Source organism: Cnephaeus nilssonii, assembly GCF_951640355.1.
Source record: "Cnephaeus nilssonii genome assembly, chromosome: 19".
NCBI classification, from domain to species: domain Eukaryota; kingdom Metazoa; phylum Chordata; class Mammalia; order Chiroptera; family Vespertilionidae; genus Cnephaeus; species Cnephaeus nilssonii.
In genome coordinates, this window is record NC_137090.1 from 48,371,196 (window position 1) to 48,392,767 (window position 21,572).

The following is a 21,572-nucleotide window of genomic DNA, read 5'->3' on the forward strand; positions in this document are numbered from 1 at the left end:
GCCACTGCAGCTGGCTCTGCACCGGGCCTGTGTCTGCACTGTCCACACCACAGACCTGTGTCCTCCTGTCCCGTTCCGGTGCATGGATCTATGGCATCACCTGACACAGGCCAGGGTCTGAGCCCTTTTGAAGAGATTATAAAGAGATAGCCATCTCTCTTTGGCTCAGGTCCTGTGCAACATCCACCGCGTACCAGGCTCTCACTGCTCCCCGCCTAGCAGGCTGCTCTAACCTCTCTATGGACAAAAGCCACTCACTGACCCTCCTAGGACTCTGGTCAAGGGAGCGTCCCTGAAGGGTTTTCAGCACGAAAGTGGCATGAGCCTCAGCACTAAGTAATATGGCTATTTCTATAAAAAAATATATAAATAGTATAGTTATTGCTATGGCTTCACTGCTACCTCTACCAAAGCCCTCGGTGCCTTCTGTGGAGGGCAGGCAGCTTTAGACTTTTCAAAGCAGCGTCCTGTTAGCCATTCCACGTGGCTCTCATACTGCGCTTGCAGTAAGCAGGACAGACAGCTCAGCTGGTGGGGACAGACAGGGAGATAACAGAAACCAGTACAAGCCTAGCCCTACTCCCTGGAAAGAGAGGTAACTACGGTATGTAGAACATGAGCTGCTGAGCTCCGGCTGCTGGAGGAAAGAGAGACAGGAATCAGGGAAAAATGCCTCCGTGTTGAAACAGCTGCATGCACACGCCTGGTGGGGAGGCCCACGAAGTGCATCGGCATCACCCGGAAACCAAGAGTAGTCGTGCGGCTGGAGCAGCAGTCTAAGGAAAAGGGGGGGCAGTGGAGGCTAAGCCACTAATCCCTGGTTCTGACGGGCTGAAAGATGAGTCCCCGAGTGGGCGAGCCCCCGCGGCCTGCATTATCTGGAGACTTGGGCCTGCTGATCCAGGCGCTTCACTCGGAGCAGGGCCACAGGACAGGTGCGAGTCCAGGCGCTCCCTCAGCGCCTTGCCCTCTCACCGGGGAGAGGAAAGCCCATCACCAAGGGGCTCTTGGACTGTACGTGTCCCCTCTGTAGTCTGACACATCGACAGGCCGCACTGCTCTTATTATCAAGTCCAGACTCCTCTGGTAAGGCATTCAAGATTCTTCCCAATCTGTCTCCTATTTTGATCCACTTCATTTCTCTTTACAGAGCAAATACGATGATGCGCGAGAGGAAGCATTTAAAGACTGTCAAGGCGTATGTAGATGTCAAAGTAGTGGCTGTCACTGAGGCATTAGCCCAATTTCAGCTCCTTAAAAAAAGAGAACCCTCTTTCTTTCCTGCTCTGGGGTCCCTTGCAGAGCTCTGTGCCCACTGCCTGTGTCTGTGGTCCAGGAGATGTGCCAGACGATCGTGGAGGGAAAGCAAGAAATCACTAGAATCTCTATATCTGTCTTTCTATCTGTTTAAATTTCTTTTTTTTTTTTTTTAGCTATTTTATATCATATAACAGAGTTTAACATGTACACAATTTAAATGAATAAAGCCACAAATATGGAAACGTATACTCAAATTTCATTTCTTTTTGTCAGGGGATTATGATAAAAAATACAGAGTGGGGCAAAAGTAGGTTCACAGTTGTTCTATGGACAATAATGCAGTAATTAATGATAACAATACAAGACTAAACTGTGTTTTGTGTACTCATAGTTCTGAATCTATTTTGGCTCTACCCTGTATTTGGAGATCACTTGTCTAATCTACTCACCCTACATTTTTTTTTTTCTGGATATTTAAAAGCTACTTTATTGGTATAATTTACATAACATAAAATCCACCCATTTAAAATGCACAATTTACCTCCCAGTGTACCAACAGCAATCAAGGCTTTTAACTACACCAAGATTTTCCACTCAGCCCACAAAGGGGTGTACCAAGAGCGACCACCTAGAGTGATTGGGGAAGCTGAGCTACCGGCCCCTATAGGTCACTGACCACACAAAGCCACTCCATCAACACAGGGAGGCAGCCAAAATGCGGAGACACCGAAGTATGTCACGAGTAGGAGAGATAGAGGAAAGCAAACTAATGGACGACACAGTGTTCAGAACCACATTTATAAGGTTACTCAAGAATCTTCTAAAAACTGCTGAGAAACTTGAAGAGACCTTCAAGGACCTTAATGAGAATACCAAAAAAATGGAAAAGGACCAGTCAGAAATTATGCATACACTGTCTGAAATAAAGAATATACAGACACTCAACTGTAGACCACCGTACCCGAAGAGTCAAACCAAAGATCTGGAATATGAGGAAGAAAAAAACACCCAACCAGAGAGGCGGAAAGAAAGAAGAATCCAAAAGTGTGAGGATAGCATAAGGAGCCTCTGGGATGGCTTTAAGCGTACCAATATCCGAATTTTTGGGGTGCCAGAAGAAGAGAGAGAGAAACATACTGAGAGCAAGATACAGCAAGATACTGTAAGTCTATTTCTTTCACCAGGTGGGGCAAGTTTTCTGTCATTATTTCTTCAAATAGGAGAAGAAATAATGACAGAAAACTTGCCCCACCTGGTGAAAGAAATAGACTTACAAGTCCAGGAAGCGCACAGAACCCCAAACAAGAGGAATCCAAAGAGGACCACACCAAGACACATCATAATTAAAATGCCAAGGGCAAAAGACAAAGAGAGAATATTAAAAGCAGCAAGAGAAAAACAGTTAGTTACCTACAAGGGAGCACCCATACGACTGTCAGCTGATTTCTCAACAGAAACTATGCAGGCCAGACGGGAATGGCAAGAAATATTCAAAGTGATGAATAGCAAGAACCTACAACCAAGACTACTCTACCCAGCAAAGTTATCATTCAGAATTGAAGGGCAGATAAAGAGCTTCACAGATAAGAAAAAGCTAAAGGAGTTCATCACCGCCAAACCAGTATTATATGAAATGCTGAAAGGTATTCTTTAAAAAGAGGAAAAAGAAGAAAAAAGTAAAGATAAAAATTATGAACAACAAATACATATCTATCAACAAGTGATCCTAAAAATCAAGTGAATTAAAAATCTGAGGAACAGAATAAACTGGTGAACATAATAGAATCAGAGGCATAGAATGGGAGTGGATTGATAATTCTCAGGGGGAAAGGGGTGTCTGTGTGGGGGGTAAGGGAAGAGACTGGACAAAAATCATACACCTATGGATAAGGACAAAGGGAGGGAGGTAAGGGCAGAGGGGGGGTGGGAACCGGGTGGTGGGGAGATATGGGGGAAAAAAAGGAGAAACAATTGTAATAATCTGAACAATAAAGATTTATTAAAAAAAATAAAATAAAAATAAAATGCACAATTTAGCCCTGCTGGCATAGCTCAGTGGTTGAGCATCGACCTATGAACCAGAAGGTCGATGAGGTTTGATTCCTGGTCAGTGCACATGCCCAGGGTTGTGGGCTCGATCCCCAGTGTGGGGCGTACAGGAGGCAGCCAATCAATGATTCTCTCTCATCATTGATGTTTCTCTCTCTCCTTCTCCCTTCCTCTCTGAAATCAATAAAAATGTATTAAAATAAAAATATTTTAAAATAAATTGCACAATTTAGTGATTTTTAGTAAATGTTTTGAACTTCTACATTTTACTAGTGTTTTGTATATATTTGGCAGAGCCAAAGGCTGCTATACCAACCAAGACTCTGAGTGTTGAAACATATAAGTAAGAGCTTTGGAAGTTAGCAACTTGATAAAACAAATAAGGGGCAAAAAACTGTATAAAGTGCAGAGGCCAGCAAGGTATCTCAATGGATCACCTTCCCTCAAGGCAGGAAAACATAAAATTTGACACTGGGAAACTTCAAACAGATAGATGTAAAAAAAGTAACTCCTAGATCAACTGCCTGACTTGTCCTTGGCCTCAAGTTCAACCCTAATCAACTCAAGTCTTGGGACCAAATGAAAACTTCTGCAAAGTTCCTTTCTTTTCTGATGGATTAACAATTACGCCTTAGATAAACATGCTGGCAGAACGTAAACAGAAGTGTTGCAAGAGACAGCTGGTGAATGACCTCTGACCCATCTTTCTCAGTGCTGCCCCTCTTGCTGGCTGGGGTTTGTACCTGAGGACTAGATACACCTAAGGTAAGGAATGTTAATGCAACACAAAATAAGAAAACCCTCAAGTTACTAAAGTTTAATTTTGGTTTTGACTTCTCAGTCTAAAAGAATGAGACATATGAAAGTAGAAGTGTATTTAGAGGAATTGAATTTTGAAAGCAAAGTAAGTTTGCAAGATAACTTCTAGATAAAGGGCTCTGGACGTGTCAGATTCTGCAGATAGCCTCAGCTGGGTTTCCCAGAAAGCAGAGCCTAGGGTGCATGTGTATTTTATTGGGGTGTGTGACCCCTGGAAGCAGGAGTGACAGAGGGAGGGAAAACCCACACGGGATGCTTTATCAGCTTGACCCCTGCATGGGCTTTGGCTGCGTGATCTCATGGGAGTGTTTGAAGTTGTATGGAAGCATCTTAGACCTGCTCAGCTGTCCAGAGGAGAAAGAGCTGCTTATCTTCACAGGGTGTTAACTCTTCAACACTTTAGGGCTGAGCAGGCTTGGGCACCCGTCTCTGAACAATGACAGAGAAAACCTAGGGCAGAAAGGAGGGGGTGGAGAGCGGGGCCTGAGGCCAGCAGCACACTGCCCAGGCTGGGAGGAGGGATCTGGAGGCGCACAACACTCACTCCCTCTGGGAGGGTGAATCACTGCCATGGAGCCCGCCAGGACTAGGCACACCTGAGGCCCCGAGCCTGGGGTTAAGGTTTAGGGACACAAACAGGAACACAAACCCTGTTCCCTTCCCTCAGGAAGCTTCAGGCCCCGCAGGGCGAGCTTTGCATGGCGGCTTGGCTGCAGGATGCGAAGGATTTGCAGGGGGAAGGAGGGGGCTGGGTAGGAGGGAGAGAGCCAGGCTGGGGTAGCAGCATCCCTTGCTCACGGTGCTGCCATCCGTCAGGGGGTGCCACAGGAAGCACCTCAGGGAGATGACGCCGGGTCCGGCTGGGAGGCCTCTGAGAAGGAGGTGGTTTGCAAGCTATCACACACAACCGAGGAACCCGGCCTTTGCCCATCTTTTGGTCCAATAACTGCGATCCTCACAGGCCCTCCCCTGGGGTGTGTTTAGCAAACATAGTGTTAACACTGCTGGGAAGTGCCCCAAACTCAGCCCTGCCCTAGACCTTTATGTTCAGTAAACAAGTCAGACCGCTGGCCTGTGTGGGCTCATCAACACAACGTGTGCTTTCCCGCGGGCCGTCCTCACACGCTGACCTTCTCTGCGGCTGATGACTCACCCTGGCTGCGCTCCGGAGCCCTGCCAGCGGCCATGGAAACGCGGGTAAAACCGGTGGGTTGTCACAAGTCACAAGGCCCCGCAAGGAAAGCCCCTTCCCCACGCTCCCGGGGGAAGCCCCGCGGGCCAGGCCTCCCGCCCCGCCCAGCCCTGCGGGAAGGGGCTGGCTGCACACACCGCCGCAGCTCCACCGGGTTGGGTAACCGCTTATCTCGCTGAAAACCGAGTCCCACTTTTGCACACTGCACTCTGAACTTTCGTACAGACCGGCGGCTTGCACACCCTTATTTGGACTTGTGGCTGGTGCGGCCCAGCTGGAAGGCTCAGCCTGCCCCTCCCCCACCCGCCCCAGGCACATTTCTAAACTTGATTACTTCCTTTGTCGTCCAAGGCTGGCAAAGGTCACTTGAGTTCATTGAACACAGGCCAGAGGAGAGCACAAAGGTTACCTGGGGCCTGTGCAGTCCCAGAGGCCTCAGACGGCTAACGCTGCCCGTAGAAACCCCGAGAAGGCAACGGAGTTAGATCTAAGCGGAAGGGAGGCTGAAGATGCGCTTTCTAAAGCAGAGCCAGGCAACATCTGGGGGTGTCTCAGGATCACCAATGACTAGCCTAAGATAAACAGTAGGGGAAAGAAACAGGGGAGACAAAAGCAAAGGAGAAAGGAAAAGACAGAAAAGTTAGAGACTGAAAAAAGAGGAGCGCACATAGAAAGCAATGCAGTTAGCAGCCCAAAGACCAAGTGTCCTTAGAGACCCTTGTCCACATAAGGCTTAAAGCTCCCAACCCTAACCATAAAATGGCTTTTTCCTTTCTCATAGTGAAGGGAATTTTAGAGACAGGACAGGCAGTCAGGGAATATGGGGGGTGGGGGATTCATGGAGAGGAATGCATAGGTGAGGGCTTGGGGCAGCCAGAATGTTTATCGTACTTTTACAGAGGATAGAGCAATGTCAGAGGGAAGGGGAAGGGGAAGGCATACATTCACAGAGGATAGAGGAATGCTACAAGGCAAGGGGGCACCAGGTGGGCTTTGAGCTTTGAAGCTGATACTATGCAAGAGAGTGACCAATTAGGAAACACGGGACATAAATTAAGGAAGAGTCTATTTAGAAAGGGTCATGTTCAGACAAAGAGCTCCTAGCATTCATAAACCCGGAGACAAAGAAACTCAGAAGATTGATTTTTTTCCCATTAGAGAGAACAAGCAGGCTTTCCCCATTTTGGGACCCCTACCCAGGGGGTTCCCTTAGGGGATCCCTGCCCAGGGGGAGTTTGTATATGCTTCCAATAAACTTCCACCTTTTTATTTAAAATCTTGAGCCACGAATTTTATTCTTCAAACTTTGCCGGATCAGAAACCCACAGGAAGAGTCCGCACCCCGAGCTCCACGTATCAATAGAACGTGAAAGGGATTTGCAAACCATGGCTGTTAGGTGTTACGGGAAGTCAGTTACACTGCCTGTGCTCACTTTCCCAGAAAGAGCCATTTCATGTTACCGCAACAAATAAAGTCTGCAGTTTGCAAAGTTTGTGTGAAAAATCTTTTTGTAAAAATTGCCAATTTGGCCCTAGCCTGGTGGCTCAGTTGGTTGGAAAATTGTCCCATACACCAAAAGGTTGTGGGTTTGACCCCTGGGTTGGGGGAGCCTGTAGGAGGCAAACAATTGATGTTTCTCTTACATAGATGGTTCTCTCTCTCCCTTCTTTCCTCTCTCTCTCTCTCTCTCTCTCTCTCAAATAAAAAAAAATCAATGAGAACATATCCTTAGGCGAGGATAAGAAAGTTGCCAATTTGCTGTCCTATGTGGCTACTGAAAAAGAGGAAAGAACCACCGAAACCGGTTTGGCTCGGTGGATAGAGCGTCGGCCTGCGGACTGAAAGGTCCCAGGTTCAATTCTGGTCAAGGGCATGTACCTTGGTTGCGGGCACTTCCCCAGTGGGGGGTGTGCAGGAGGCAGCTGATCGATGTTTCTCTCTCATCGATGTTTCTAGCTCTCTATCCCTCTCCCTTCCTCTCTGTGAAAAACCAATAAAATATACTTAAAAAAAATATTGAAAAAAAAAAAAAAAGAGGAAAGAACCTGTGGGACTCACATCAAAGAGGCCATTGGGCTCTGCTTGCCCCCAGGAGCCTCAAAAGAGGTGGTAAAGTCCTCCCTCTGCCCCCACTCTTTTTTTTTTCTTTTGTCAGAACCATGCAAGGTTTATTGTTTTCTCTTGATGCTTCTAGGGTTACGTCTCACTTTGTGTTCCAGTCAAAAATTCTGAAAAAATTGTAAGATCCAGTCATGGTAATACTATCGGAGCCATTCCAACAACATTCACACTTGTCAAATATTCAGTCATTTTCATACAGTGAACAAGCTAACTTCTGAGGTTTTTCATGTACCTGGTATGTTTCCACATGCCTGGTCTCCATATTTAAGTCCCAGATTTTAGTCTCTAGACATCATGTATCAACCACTATGGCTGAATTTTACATCAGAAATAGAGAGGATGATAAAAAAAAAAAAAAAGAAAGATGTGTTACTGGGATCTTCAGATTCCTAAAACAGTTTAGAATGCTGTCACAGAGGGCACGTGCCCTCATGTCACAGAACCAACAGTTCCTTCACTGTGCCGTATACAAACGTGCTGCCGCTGTCTGCATTGAATTCTGTGCTGTAATCACCTCTGTTCTCTCTTCCATGGTGCAGGCTTGATATCCACAATATTAAAACTCCTATCTGTAATTTCTAGATGCCAAAGATTAATCCATAAATCATCTGCAGATAAATGTTTCATAACCACTATTAACAGAAATTGAGTTGATGTGATATGTGTGAGCACTGGCAAATATTCTTCACAGACTGGCTTCAGCCACGAGATCCATGGGCCTAACGACTGGCATGCAATCTTCCTCTTTTAAGTTACACCCTTCTGGTCTCTTGTCCCTTTCACTGATTTTCTGTAATTTTGTTTTACCGTATTGGTAGACAATAAAAACTGAGCAGCATTTTTCTGGGGTAACCACCTAATTTTGTTGATCTTCTATTTCTACACTTTCAATTAGTCAAACTCTGGTTCGTGGCTCTGAAAGGTGCTGTAAGCATGATACTCCTCTGCTATGAGACTGGATTTTGTTCCCCTGCTCCTGTTGAAAGATGATGACTCTGCTGTCTTTATCTCCTGTTGCTACTAATTCTCCAGAGTGTGTAATTCTACTGCAGAAATTACATCTGCTTCTGCTACCTCCGTGGTCGGCAAACTGCGGCTCGTGAGCCACATGCGGCTCTTTGGCCCCTTGAGTGTGGCTCTTCCACAAAATACCACGGCCTGGGCAAGTCTATTTTGAAGAAGTGGCGTTAGAAGAAGTTTAAGTTTAAACAATTTGGCTCTCAAAAGAAATTTCAGTTGTTGTACTGTTGATATTTGGCTCTGTTGACTAATGAGTTTGCCGACCACTGGCCTAGAAGAGGGCTGAAGAGAGAACTTGGAAGATTTATGAAGAAAGAGCTAGCAAGGAGAGGGGCCAGCAAGGACTGAGAAGGAGCAATTGGAGATCGCCTGACTAGTTCTGGGTAGTATTACATAGACACCAAACCCCATAGGCATGCCACAAGCGAGGCGAGGTGCTGGTAACTGAGCATGATAGGGACTGACAGCTCATCAAAGCAGCTTTCATGAGCAATGTCCTGCTGGCCATCCAAGTTTGTGCTGAGGCCCACACCGGATGCATTCCCTTCCTTATGAAGAGTTTTAGCAGCTGTGAGGAAGGAGGACAGAACAGAGCCTACAGTGAAGTTAATGGCTGGCCAAGAGCGAGTCAGTTGCTGAGCATTCTCTGAAGTAAGGGTCAAGAATGACTCTGAGCCTGTGACCGAGCTGCAGGGACCTCCAGAAGGAAACCCTGACAGAGCAGAGGTGACCTATGAGATAAGGCTTTAAGCTTTATCAGTGGATTCTGATAGAACTGAAGTGGATTCCTATTCTAACTCATTAACCTATCTAATAAAGAGGGAATATGCAAATTGACTGTCACACCATAACAAGATGGCTGCACCCACAGTGGAGGCAGGGATTCCGTAACACAAGATGGCTGCGCCCACAGCAGAGGCCAAGTTCCCGTAACAAGCCTTAACAAGCAATCAGCCGGGACCTGAGGCTGAGCACCCCCTACCTGGTGGGGCTTGACAAGAGACCTCAGGCCATGCACCCCGCCCTGGCACTGGGCCAAGGGACCTGAGGCTGCGCCCTCCGCCTGGTGGGGATTGACGGGGGGGGGGGGGGGGCGGGATCAGGCCACACCCCCTGGCCCAGGCCAGGGGACCTCAAGGCATGCCCCCATCCTGGACCGGGCGAGGCGACCTGAGGCCATGCCCCCCCACCGGGCAGGGCTTGATGGGGGTGGACTGACAGGGTCTGGGTCTCGTGCGATTTTGAAGCGCACATGGGTGGGCAGGATTTGACTCTGGTTCCCGTGGCATGCCCCAGACTCTGAAAGGAGGAAGATTTTCATATGCATTTTACTAATTTTCTTTCATCTCTGACACTTCTATTATAGAGAAAGAGCAAACAGCAATATTAAAGTATTTCCTCTAATTAATTCCCTTTTGATGTGCACGAATTTTGTGCACCGGGTCACTAGTCCTATATAATAAAGCAGCAATATGCAAATTGACTGTCACACCATCACAAAGATGGTGGCGCCCACAGCAGGGGCGGGGCCAGCTGCTCCACATGCCTGCCGCTGCAGTTCCCTTGGCCCCGCGGGGGTGTGTGCCGGGCGGGGGGAGCGGGAGGCCCAGTGGCCGTGAAGAGGCCAAGCCAAGCCACCTGGCGGTCCTGTGGCGAAAAGGCCAAGCTGCCGGAGGTCCCGGGTGAAGAAGCCGCTCCACTGACCAGCCTGTGCTATGGAGCTGTTTGGGCAAGTGGTGTGGAGTCTGGGGCCTCTAGCTCGCAGCCCTCTGGCCTGGGTCTGAATCGCTTTTCCCTTGAGCAACGTTTTTCCACTCGTGCGTGTACAAGTTCAGGGTTTTGTTTTGGTTTGTTTTTATCCCAGAGATTGAAGGAACCGCCAGCATTATCTTTCATGTTTTTGAATCATCCTCTGTGCTTCTCTGATTTTTTAGATGATAGTTTCCCGGGTCACGGTAAGTCTCCCTCTCCCCAGAATTAGGAGCACCAGCCCAAGTCCACCCATTGACCCGGTCCTGACTGCAGGGGTGAGTTCCTGCAGGCTGGGTTTGATCCCCATGCATTAGCAGTAGGAGACCAGTGCCTTTGTTATTGCTGTGTGTCCAGGTTTTAATTGGACAAATGCCTGGCGGTTCTGTGAAGAAGCTGCCTGGCGGTCCCGGGCGCCAGCTTAGCAAAATCTTGCAGGAGGAGAATTCTGTCTGAGTTTCCCCAAATTCCCTCAGCCCCTACTCACCCCTCTGTAAAGGCACAGAACAAGTGAGGCCCCTTAAATAAAAATCAGAGGTCTCCAGCAACTGTGGGCCTCTCTCATCACAGTCATTTGGACTGGATGGCATTTGAGTATTTATCTAGGCACCATGACAGAGAAACACAAGCTCAAATCATGATCTCTGCCCTTAAATAATTCACAATCTTATTAGAGCGAGTGTATGATAAAAGTGCGGTAATGACATCAGAATGTAAGGCAACAATACAGAGAGGAGCAGAGGCAATTGCTAGGGTGATTTTCCAACAATTAGTACAAAGAGTATGTTCTGTGAATTAAATTAAAAAAAATATGTGTGGAAGTAGCTGCTTCATGAGTATGGCATCCCTTCCTATTTTAAAGGAAGCTGAGTTCCATGTGAACTGTGTACCATGCTATGATATCTGAGGCATAGAACAAGGGAGGCCCTAAGTGTACTCTGCTTTGATATTTGAGACATTCTTTATTGTTCAATGTGATTTATTTCTGTATGCCTCAGTTTTATAATAGTTCAATTACTAGAATAATACATCTTGCCATAAAATATTACTAGAAGATCAAATGATCAGGTGACATTTATTGTTATTTTCTATAAATGAACACAATCTCTGGTATACTAAAGTGATAGGTATTATAGAAATATTCAGATAGGGAGACCTACAGGCTTGATATAAGTGAGGTTTACTATCACAATCCAAATTTATTGCTTAAAAAAAAAGCAGGGAGCAAACAAGAAACTGAACCAAATATAAGCCCTTGAAGGGCAAATGTAAATTGGATAAACTTCGCTATTACAAGAGCAACAAGAAAAAATTCAGATGCAAGAATGAGAAGCACACTGCATCCACTCTAAGTTGCTGCTAAAGAAAAAGAATGGTATACTATGAAAATACTTAATACACATTGTAAAGAGATTTGTTCAAAGAGGATTTCCTAGAGTAGGTGGTATTTCAGTTAATTTTTTTAAATGTGAAGAGGTTAGCTAGATAAGAAAAAGGTATAGGGGTCCTGGATTGCAGAGGGTGCAGGCTGTTCTGAGGGGACCCCGACCCCTCCCACCACCGTGCACAAATTTCATGCACTGGGCCTCTAGTTAATAATAATCACTAATTCTGTAATCATTCAATAAGAGTTTTTGCATAATAGGTGATTTAAAATGTTTACAAAGTCTTCTCATTGCTCATTTCTTCATATAGATGAATATTTCTTCTATGAGTGAGTCTTGCATTATTCACTATTACTTTGCTGCTGGGGCTAAATGGGCTGAGTCCCATGTCCAGCTTGGACACAAGCTCATCCTCCTGTTACATGCAAGCATCAGAGTATCTGGAGAAGTGGCATTTTGCATTGACCCTTTTGCAGCCTTAATGAGCACTCTGGATTCCCTGAGACTGTTCTTTATAAGGGTGGTAGTCTGAGGAAGAACACCTTCCTGCCAAATGGTACTGTTGATGCATTAACTAGAGAATGTAAGAATTTAGCAACCATCTAAGTAATCCTGTTAGCCTTAGAAAAGTCAGTCTAGGGTTATTTTTTGAAACCAATGCTGACTTACTATTTTGGGAGATAAAGTGGTTCAGTTTTCAAGGTGTCCAGGTATGGGTATTAAAGCTATATAGACATTTTCCATAATAGTATCAACTAGTGGTGAAATAAAACCCAAACCAATTATCTCTAATTTAGCATTCCATCATGGTATCTCGTTCCTAAAACTTGGGCTTTTCAAAAGTTGTAAAGGACAACAATATGGATTCTTTCCGTCTCCATCCTGCACTCTCTGAGACCCTGGTTATTGGGGGCATGGAGAAAGCCAAGTCATTGGGCCATCAACCCCTCACCTGGAATCAGGGAGGGTTTTCAGAGGACTGTGGGCAGGCAAGACTTAGGGAAATTTTGGGTATGTGACATTTTCCAGGAAGACCTTATCTGTTGGTGGTCAGATGGCTTCTGAAAGGCAATTTTTCTTAAAAACCAGGTGGTGTCCATATTAGGGCAGTCTACCATTATGGCAAGTTATGTCCTAGTCCACTGATCATTCCCATCTGAGCAGCACCCCCATGATACCTGTCCCTCCCTCCTGGCTCCTGTGTTAGGGTTTACCTTAGCAGCACCCCCATGGATACCTATTCCTCCCTCCTTCCATTCTCTGGGCCACATCAGAATCTCTGAGGATGAGTATCTAAAGGTTTTCAGTGCTCGCCCTGGCTGGGTGGCTCAGTTGGTTGGAGCATTGTCCTGTACACCAAAAGGTTGGGGTGGGTTCGATTCCTGTTCAGGGTGAGTACAGGAGGCAACCAATTGATGTTTCTCACATCGATGTTTCTCTCTCTCTCTTCCTCTCTAAAATCAATAAAAACCACATGTTCAGATGAGGATTAAAAAATAATAATAAAACAAAGGTTTTCATTGCTCTCATTCACCATTGGCTTGCTCACTTCTTTTCACAAAGAAGATGTAACAATGGGCACCACCACCATTGTACCAAATTCCAGCTCTTTCTTCTGGACCTTATTTCCCCTTGTCATTGAAAATTCTACCATGGATCCCCCCTTTCTTCCTCCTTCTCCTTTGGCCAGTCTTAACAAACATTCTCCAATATCAGTATCTAAATTCTTCTAGAATTAATATTTTTTAATAGACAAAGAACTAGGCATTAAATATTGCAGCAGAAAATATACACATCTATCAGGCTAGAGATTTATAAGGAAAATATTTGAGAAATAATTCAAATCATTTCAAGATCATTCCCAATTGGGTTGATTCTGTTTGGTGTGGTAACTTGAAAGTATATACAAGGGCACATGTGCAGTGCTGGCTAGGAGAATGTCTTAGTTCCTATGAATGTTCTGTCTAGCTTTGTAGATAGCAATATGCATGTTCTTAGGGATGAAATGGCATTCATTTATTAATAACTTCCAATACCCAGTCTCTGAAACAAAAGCAGTTGACATTCTTTCAGAGTAATTAAAAATACTTAGACTTTTCTTAAGCAAGGTGCAATGCTGCTAGAATTAGCATCTGAAAGATGTCAAAATGTAGTTTATAAAAATTAGTTAAAAATGAATTATAGTATTGTTCTGCAGCAATGTTTTCCACCTGAGGTCCACAAATCCCTAAGAGTCTGTGGCTAAATTCATAGGGGTCCATGAGTTCTTAGAAAAAAGTATTTTTATTTAGATAACAATCTAAAACTTTTTATGATTATTTCACTGACAATAAATGGATAGTGTCCATGTGATTTTCCTGCTTATATTTACACTAGAGGCCTGGTGCACGAAATTCGTGCACGGGGGTGTGTGTCCCTCAGCATAGCCTGCACCCTCTCCAATCTGGGACATCCCTCTCACAATCCAGGACTGCTGGCTCCCAACTGCTCGCCTGCCTGATTGTCCCTAACCACTCCCCTGCCAGCCTGATTGACGCCCAACTGCTGCCCTGCCAGCACAATTGCCCCTAACTGCCCTCCCCTGCCGGCCTGGTTACCCCTAACTGCCCTCCCTTGCCAGCCTGGTCACCCCTAACTGTTCTCCCCTGCAGGCCTGGTTCCCCCCAACTGCCCTCCCCTGCAGGCCTAGTCACCCCCAACTGCCCTTCCCTGCCAACCCGGTCACCCGTAACTGCCCTCCCTTGCAGGCCTGGTCCTCCCCAACTGCCTTTCCCTGCAGGCCTGATCGCCCCCAACTGCCCTCCCTTGCAGGCCTGGTCCCTCCCAACTGCCCTCCCCTGCTGGCCTGATCGCCCACAACTGCCCTCCCCTGCCGGCCATCTTGTGGTGGCCATCTTGTGTCCACATGGGGGCAGCCATCTTTGACCACATGGGGGTGGCCATCTCGTGTGTTGGAGTGATGGTCAATTTGCATATTACTCTTCTATTAGATAGGACTAGAGGCCTGATGCACGGATTCGTGTATTGGTGGGCTCCTTTGGCTTGGCCTGTGCCCTCTTCAATCCAGGACACCTCGGGGGATGTCAGACTGTCGGTTTTGGCCCGATCCCACAGGCAAGGCTGAGGGATCCCACTGCCTCTAGTATGCATTTAAGATCTTTGGTTAATCTCTTCCAACTCAACCCCTCCCCCGCTCCCTTCTGAGATTCACCAGTCTGTTCCATGTTTCCATGCCTGTGTGTTGAGTGTCTGCCCCCTGGTGGTCAGTGTGCATCATAGCTACTGGTTGAATGGTCACTTAGGCTTTTATATATATAGATGTCTGAGAACACCTGAGTCGTCTCAAAGTACCTGAATTTTTTTTCTCTCAAACAGGATCTGATACTTGATGTAAGCTAAATATAAACAGAAAATTAAATTAGGAAGAAAAAAGATCCGTACATTATCAAGGTTAACAAACCTTGCTCCACAGTACTTGGGTTAAAAACCAGTCCAAGTTCTCCAGGCAATAAAAGTGAATCTATCTGTATCAACCCTCTCCTTCCCCAGCCTTGTAAGACCCTTAACTACTCTCATGTGTGGAGTTAACATGAACCCAGGCAGGCACCATGTGGGGGAACCCATCCCCAGGAACAGCTAGAATTACCAATGTGAGGGCATAATTTAGACAGCTTCCAAAGGGCCAGCAGTGAATCTTAAGCATCTGTGTGAGCATCAAGCTCATTTTCCCTCAACAACTCCTGTGTTTCCTGGCCTACGTGCTGGGCTCTGCCTTGATTGGCTCATCTGTTTCTCCACTGAGAGCACACTTGGTCAGGACCTCATGGGGTCTGGTGAGACCATATGTTAAAGTCGAATGACTCATCCCAGTTTCCTGTCCTAGATGCTGGCTATGGTCTAGCTCCAAACAAGGTCACCTCAGAATCACCACAGAGCCACTTGCCTGACTTTGACCACCTCTGGAGCTAGAAACTCTGCTGCAGTATCTTACCCACTAGATTGGGCCTCCCTGGAAACAGACACGAGTCCAGTTCAGACCTGTATTTACCCTATCATCAAGCTACTATAATCTGATGTCTGACGCATGGGCCTGTGTTGTTGAAGTTCCTGCGCCTTTAGTAGACATATCTGCCTGTATGACCAATTGGAGGGGAGAGAGGTACAATGCGGGCTGGATTTGGGTTTGATAGCAATAAGTGTAAAAACTTACAGAAAGTCCTCTCTTGGGAAGTACACCAAAATAAAAGAAATGTAAGTGGAAGTTTAAAAGTTAGAGATATACCTGAGTGTGTTAAAGGATAATGTTGAGCCTAGACCAGTGGTTGGCAAACTCATTAGTCAACAGAGCCAAATATCAACAGTACAATGATTGAAATTTCTTTTGAAAGCCAAATTTTTTAAATTTAAACTTCTTCTAATGCCACTTCTTCAAAATAGACTCACCCAGGCCGTGGTATTTTGTGGAAGAGCCACACTCAAGGGGCCAAAGAGCCGCATGTGGCTCGCGAGCCGCAGTTTGCCGACCACGGGCCTAGACCATCTGAAGCAGTTTCTCTGGTCTCTTATAACCTGTATATCACTTGCACTAAAAGGCTCGCTTTAACAGCTGATAGCTCAATTTTGAAAATGAAATGCATTTTAATAAACACTGCCTTTATAATTATTCAAAATGTGTGTGCTGCGATCCAGCTATCTGGAAGCACACACTGCATGGAGCGCATGTGGCTAATTCCCATTTACTAAAGAAACAGTAAGAAAAGATACAATGCAGGAAAAGCACCAACCATCCTTTCACATCAGGTTGAACAAAGCACAGTGATTTCTCCCAATCATCCCACCCCCAAAGTTTATACATTTTGGGGACATAGTATATATACTCAGTCACTAAATCGACACATTGGGAGGCCCTTTGACCTCCTCTCTCCCTTATCTCTGAAAGTCAATTCATCTCTAAGTCCTGGAAACACTACCCCCGCAACAGCTTTAGAAACCTTCTCTCCTCACGGTCTCCTCTGTCACTGCTTTATTTCTGACTCTTACACAGTTGACCCTTGAAAAAGTAGGGGTTAGAGGTGCTGACACCTCACACAGGCAAAAATGTGAGTATAAGCTTGGACTGCCCCCAAACTAAGTCATTCTTGGGTATCTGTGGGGGATTGGTTCCTGGGCCCCTGCAGATACCAAAATCTGTGGACACTAAGATTTATATAAAATGTCCCTTATATAAAATGGTGTAGAACAATGCACACAGTCAGCCCTCCGCATTTGCAGATTCCCAGCTGTGAAATGAAAAATACTATCTTCCAGCCCGACCAATGTGGCTCAGTAGTCGAATGTCGACCCATGAACCAGATCACGGTTTGATTCCCGTGGGTTCGATCCCCAGTAGGGGGCATGCAGGAGGCGGCCAATCAATGGTTCTCATCATTGATGTTTCTAGCTCTATCTTCCTCTCACTTCCTCTCTGAAATCAACAAAATCATATTAAGAAAAAAACAAGAAAAAGAAAAATACTATCTTCCATCTGCGTTTGTTTGAATCTGTGGAGCAAAACAATCGGATACAAGGGCCAACTGTATATTTAATGAAAAAAATCTGCATATAAGTAGACCTGTGAAGTCCAAATCTGTATTGCTCAAGGGTCAGCTGTACTTCCCACCTGCTTATGCTAACGGCCCACTGCACAAGTCTGACCCCTCTTCCAAGCGGCTCTCCACAATGTTGTCAGAAAGAGCTTCCTAAAAGGTAAATCAAATGAAGTCACTGCCCAGCTTAATATATTTCAAAGCTCCTTAGTTTAAAAAAATTGTTGGAAGTCCTTAACCTGAACCTAACACAATCTTCGTGGTCTGCACCTGTATGGCTAGCTCAGGACCCCTTCGTCACCTCCCCTCCCGCAGGCGGCTGCGCTCAGTGCTCTGGAAGCACACACTGTGCAGGGAGCCATGTGGCTAATTCCTACTGGTCCTTCCAGCTCAGACCACAGGTAACCCGGCTGTGGCATCTTTCCTGACTCCGGTGTTCGGGTCCCTGGCACCCTTTGTGGACTGGCCTTCGGGTGGACTGGCCTTTGGAATAGCCCTTCTGTGCGGCCCTCATGTCATTAGTTGGTTTGTTGTTCTCTACTGGACTGTAAGGTCTTTGAGGGTAAGAGCTTGACTTTTCATTTTGTATTTTTAGGACTAATACTTGAAATATAGCATATGCCCCCAAAATGAGGGTTAAATGAAGACAATGAATAAATAAATTTCAAAATTAACAAATAAGCAGACAAACTGAAACCCAGGTGCCTCTCATGAGTTCTGTTTCCTGCTGACTCCCAGGTGAACCTGGCTCAGTGGGGCCCTGGTGTTTTGTAAACAGCCTCACTCACAGGGCAGAAAGAGCATCAAACACTGAGAACCCAGGCTGAGAGAGAGTGCAGAAAATGCGAAATGGATGAGATAAAGCCTGTGACATGTAAGGACCAGGTAGTTGAACAAGAGGGGCTGAAAATGATGGGCACAAAGTGGCCAGGGAAGGAGGTAGGAGGACAGTTGTGGCCAAGTACTGTTATGGATGCCAAAAGTAGTTCTCAGAAGTGGGGGGAAGAGGTCAACCGGAGCTGCTGAGAGGGCCAGTAAATATCCGACTGATTTTACAATTAGGGAGCTACCAGTGACCCCGAGGAAGAGGAATTCAATGGCAGAAGGAAGAGAGAAGAAGATGATTTTATTGTTCTGGGGAATGAATAAAGAGATGAGGCTGTGTAGATGGTGAGTATAAATAATATTCTATCTCAGTGGTCGGCAAACCACGGCTCATGAGCAACATGCGGCTCTTTGGCCCCTTAAGTGTGGCTCTTCCACAAAATACCACGTGCGGGCGCACACGTACAGCGCGATTGAAACTTCGTGGTCCATGCGCAGAAGTCGGGTTTCGGCCTGGGAGAGTCTATTTTGAAGAAGTAATTCTAATGCCGAAGCACACTTAAGGGGCCAAAGAGCCGCATGTGGCTCACGAGCCGCAGTTTGCTGACCACTGTCCTATATAATAAAGAGGGAATATGCTAACTGACCATCACTCCATCACAAAGATGGCTACACCCACAGCTGAGGCCAAGTTCCCATAAGGAGCCTTAACAAGCAATCAGCAAGGACCTGAGGCTACACCCTCCCCTGCCCCTGTGGGACTTGACAGGGGATCTCAGGCTGTGCCCCCCACCCGGCAGTGCTTGACAGGGGACCTCAAAGTGTGCTTCCCGTCCTGGTGCTGGGCTAGGGGACCTCAGGCTGCTCCCCCCGCCCTAGTGCCAGGCCGGGGGACCTCAGGCCATGCCCCCCACCAGGTGGGGCTTGACAGGGGACTTCAGGCCACGCCCCCCACCCAGTGGGGCTTGACGGGGGACCTCAAGGTGCACCCCCAGTGCTGGGTCAGGGGAACTCAGGCTGCGCCCCCGCCCAGCGGGGCTTGACGGGGGACCTGAGGCTGCGCCCCCCCTGCCGGTGGGGGTTGACGGGGGACCTGAGGCTGCGCCCCCCCTGCCGGTGGGGGTTGACGGGGGACCTGAGGCTGCGCCCCCCCCCCTCCCGGCAGGGCTTGACAGGGGATCTCAGGCTGTGTCCCCCATCTGGCGGGACTTGACGGAGGACCTCAAGGCATGCCCCCCATCCCGGTCTGGGCTGGGGACCTCAGGCCATGCCCCCTGTCCTGGTGCCAGGCCAGGGGACCTGAGGCTATGCCCCCTGCCCGGCAGGGCTTGACAAGGGTGGGACTGGCTGGGTCTGGATCTAGCCCAATGGGTGGGGGGGTCTGTGTATCATTCGATTTTGAGGTGCATGTGGGTGGGCGGGGACTTGACTCTGGGTCCCGTGGTGAGCCCCAGACTCTGACAGGAGGAAGGTTTTCATATACATTTTACTAATTTTCTTTCATCTCTGACACTTCTATTATAGAGAAAGGGCAAATAGCAATATTAATTTCCTCTAATCAATCCCCTTTTAATGTGCACGAATTTCATGCACTGGGTCACTAGTAAGATTATAAAAGAAGAGAGAGAAGTAGGGCAGTAAAGGGCTGGAGGAAAGTTAAGCGAAGATTTGTTTGTTTGAATGATAAGAGAATCTTGGACAAACATACGATAAGAACCCAAAGCAATGAAACAAGAACAAATAGAGGTTAATGAAAATTTCCAATAGCCATGGCTGGTTTGGCTCAGTGGATAGAGCATCAGCCTGCAAACTGAAGGTTCCGGGTTCGATTCCGGTCAAGGGCACATTTCTGGGTTGTAGGCTCGATCCCCAGTGGGAGGTGTGCAGGAGGCAGCCAGTCAATGATTCTCTCTCATCATTGATGTTTCTATCTTTCTCTCCCTCTCCCTTCCTCTCTGAAATCAATAAAAAAATATATGTAAAAAAAAAGAAAATTCCCACTAAAGTATGCTATAGGCATAACAGATTATGTGTCGTAGGTCAGGATTATTGATGAATGTCAGCAACGAGGCTGTAAATAACAGGTGTCTAAGTGTAGTCCTGGCAGCCAGTTCTAGGAAACAGATCATTGCTTCCATCCCCAGCCCTGTCAGGGCTTGAGCAGGAGGCAACCAATTGATGTATTTCTCCCTTTCTTTCTTTCCTTCTTTCTTTCTTTCTTTCTTTCTTTCTTTCTTTCTTTCTTTCTTTCTTTCTTTCTTTCTTTCTTTCTTTTTCTTTCTTCCTTCCTTCCTTCATTCCTTCCTTCCTTCCTTCCTTCTCTCTCTCTCTCTCTCTCCCCTCTCCCTCCCCCCTCCCTCCTACTCTGTCTAAAAATCAATGGAAAAAATACCCTCAGGTGAGGGTTTAAATAAAAAATTGCCTCAAACAATATAAAATTGAGTATATCTATTTGCATTGTCATGTGAAAGTGGCTAGATAGAGTTTCAATACCTTTGGAAGGTGTGTTTGGGATGACTGGTTTGATTTAAAATGAGTATGTGATATGCACACAATTCTTTCTGAGAGCATTCTAGGGGAGACATCTCAAAGAGAAAGGCAGTCATTTGTCAGAACTGATCTGCTTCAGGTATTAAGACACTATGGGCAGAAAAATGAACAATGAAGAGTGGTTTCAAACAGGAGCCCCCAAATGAACAACCCAGAAAGCAGAAGCCGGCACTGCAGGCACTAATACTAGTAAATAACCAACGACCTTCTTAGTCTCTGTGTGACTCCAGAGTGAACAGTAGTGGAAAATTCTTTATTTCATGAAAGTTACTGGCTCTTCTGGCAAAGCCAGGGAACACTGTATTAATTAAATTATTATACAGGGGTCCTGTGGAAGAGTATGCAATATTAAAAAAACTGTATTTATGTTTGTGTATAAATGTGCATTTGTAAAGTTTTGAAGGTATGGAAGTTTACACACCAAATAGTTAACAATGGTTTTCTCTAAGGAGGTAAGTGGATGGGGAAAGAATAGAGGGTGACGTTCATTTTTTCACTTGATAATTTCTGTACTGTTTGTTTTTACAATGAGCATAGATACTATTATTTTTTATTTCTTTTTGGATACTATTATTTTATTTTTTAAATTTAAATTCTTTATTGTTTAAAGTATTACATATGTCTCCTTTTTCCCCCATTGACCTCTCCCTGGCTGCTCCCATCCCCCAGCACATGCCCTCACCCCTCAACCGTCTGTGTCCATTGGTTATGCTTATATGCATGCATACAAGTTCTTTGGTTGCTTTCTTACCCCCTACTGGATACTATTATTTTAATAACAGCTTTATTAAGATAAAATTCACATACTATACAAATCACACATTTATTTTAAAAAAAATTAAATTGATTTTAGAGAGAGAGAAAAAGGAAGAGACATCTATTTGCTGTTCCATTTATTTATGCATTCATTGGTTGATTCTTGTATGTTCCCTGACTGGGGGTCACACTCAACCTTGGAGTATGGGGACAGTGTTTTAACTAACTGAGCTACCCGGCCAGGGCCCAATTCACCCATT

General features: G+C 46.1%; 1 protein-coding gene and 1 pseudogene across 3 annotated transcripts in view; both read right to left on the minus strand.

Annotated features, from left to right (window-relative positions):
- The window catches only part of PIGL (phosphatidylinositol glycan anchor biosynthesis class L), a 65,191-nt gene that overhangs the window by 13,481 nt on the left and 30,138 nt on the right, over positions 1-21,572 (minus strand). The gene's annotated exons all lie outside the window — the stretch shown is intronic.
- On the minus strand, positions 7,381-8,552 carry LOC307115385 (serine/threonine-protein phosphatase 2A 55 kDa regulatory subunit B alpha isoform-like; annotated as a pseudogene). Its single transcript has one exon. The product of its transcript is annotated as a serine/threonine-protein phosphatase 2A 55 kDa regulatory subunit B alpha isoform-like (transcript).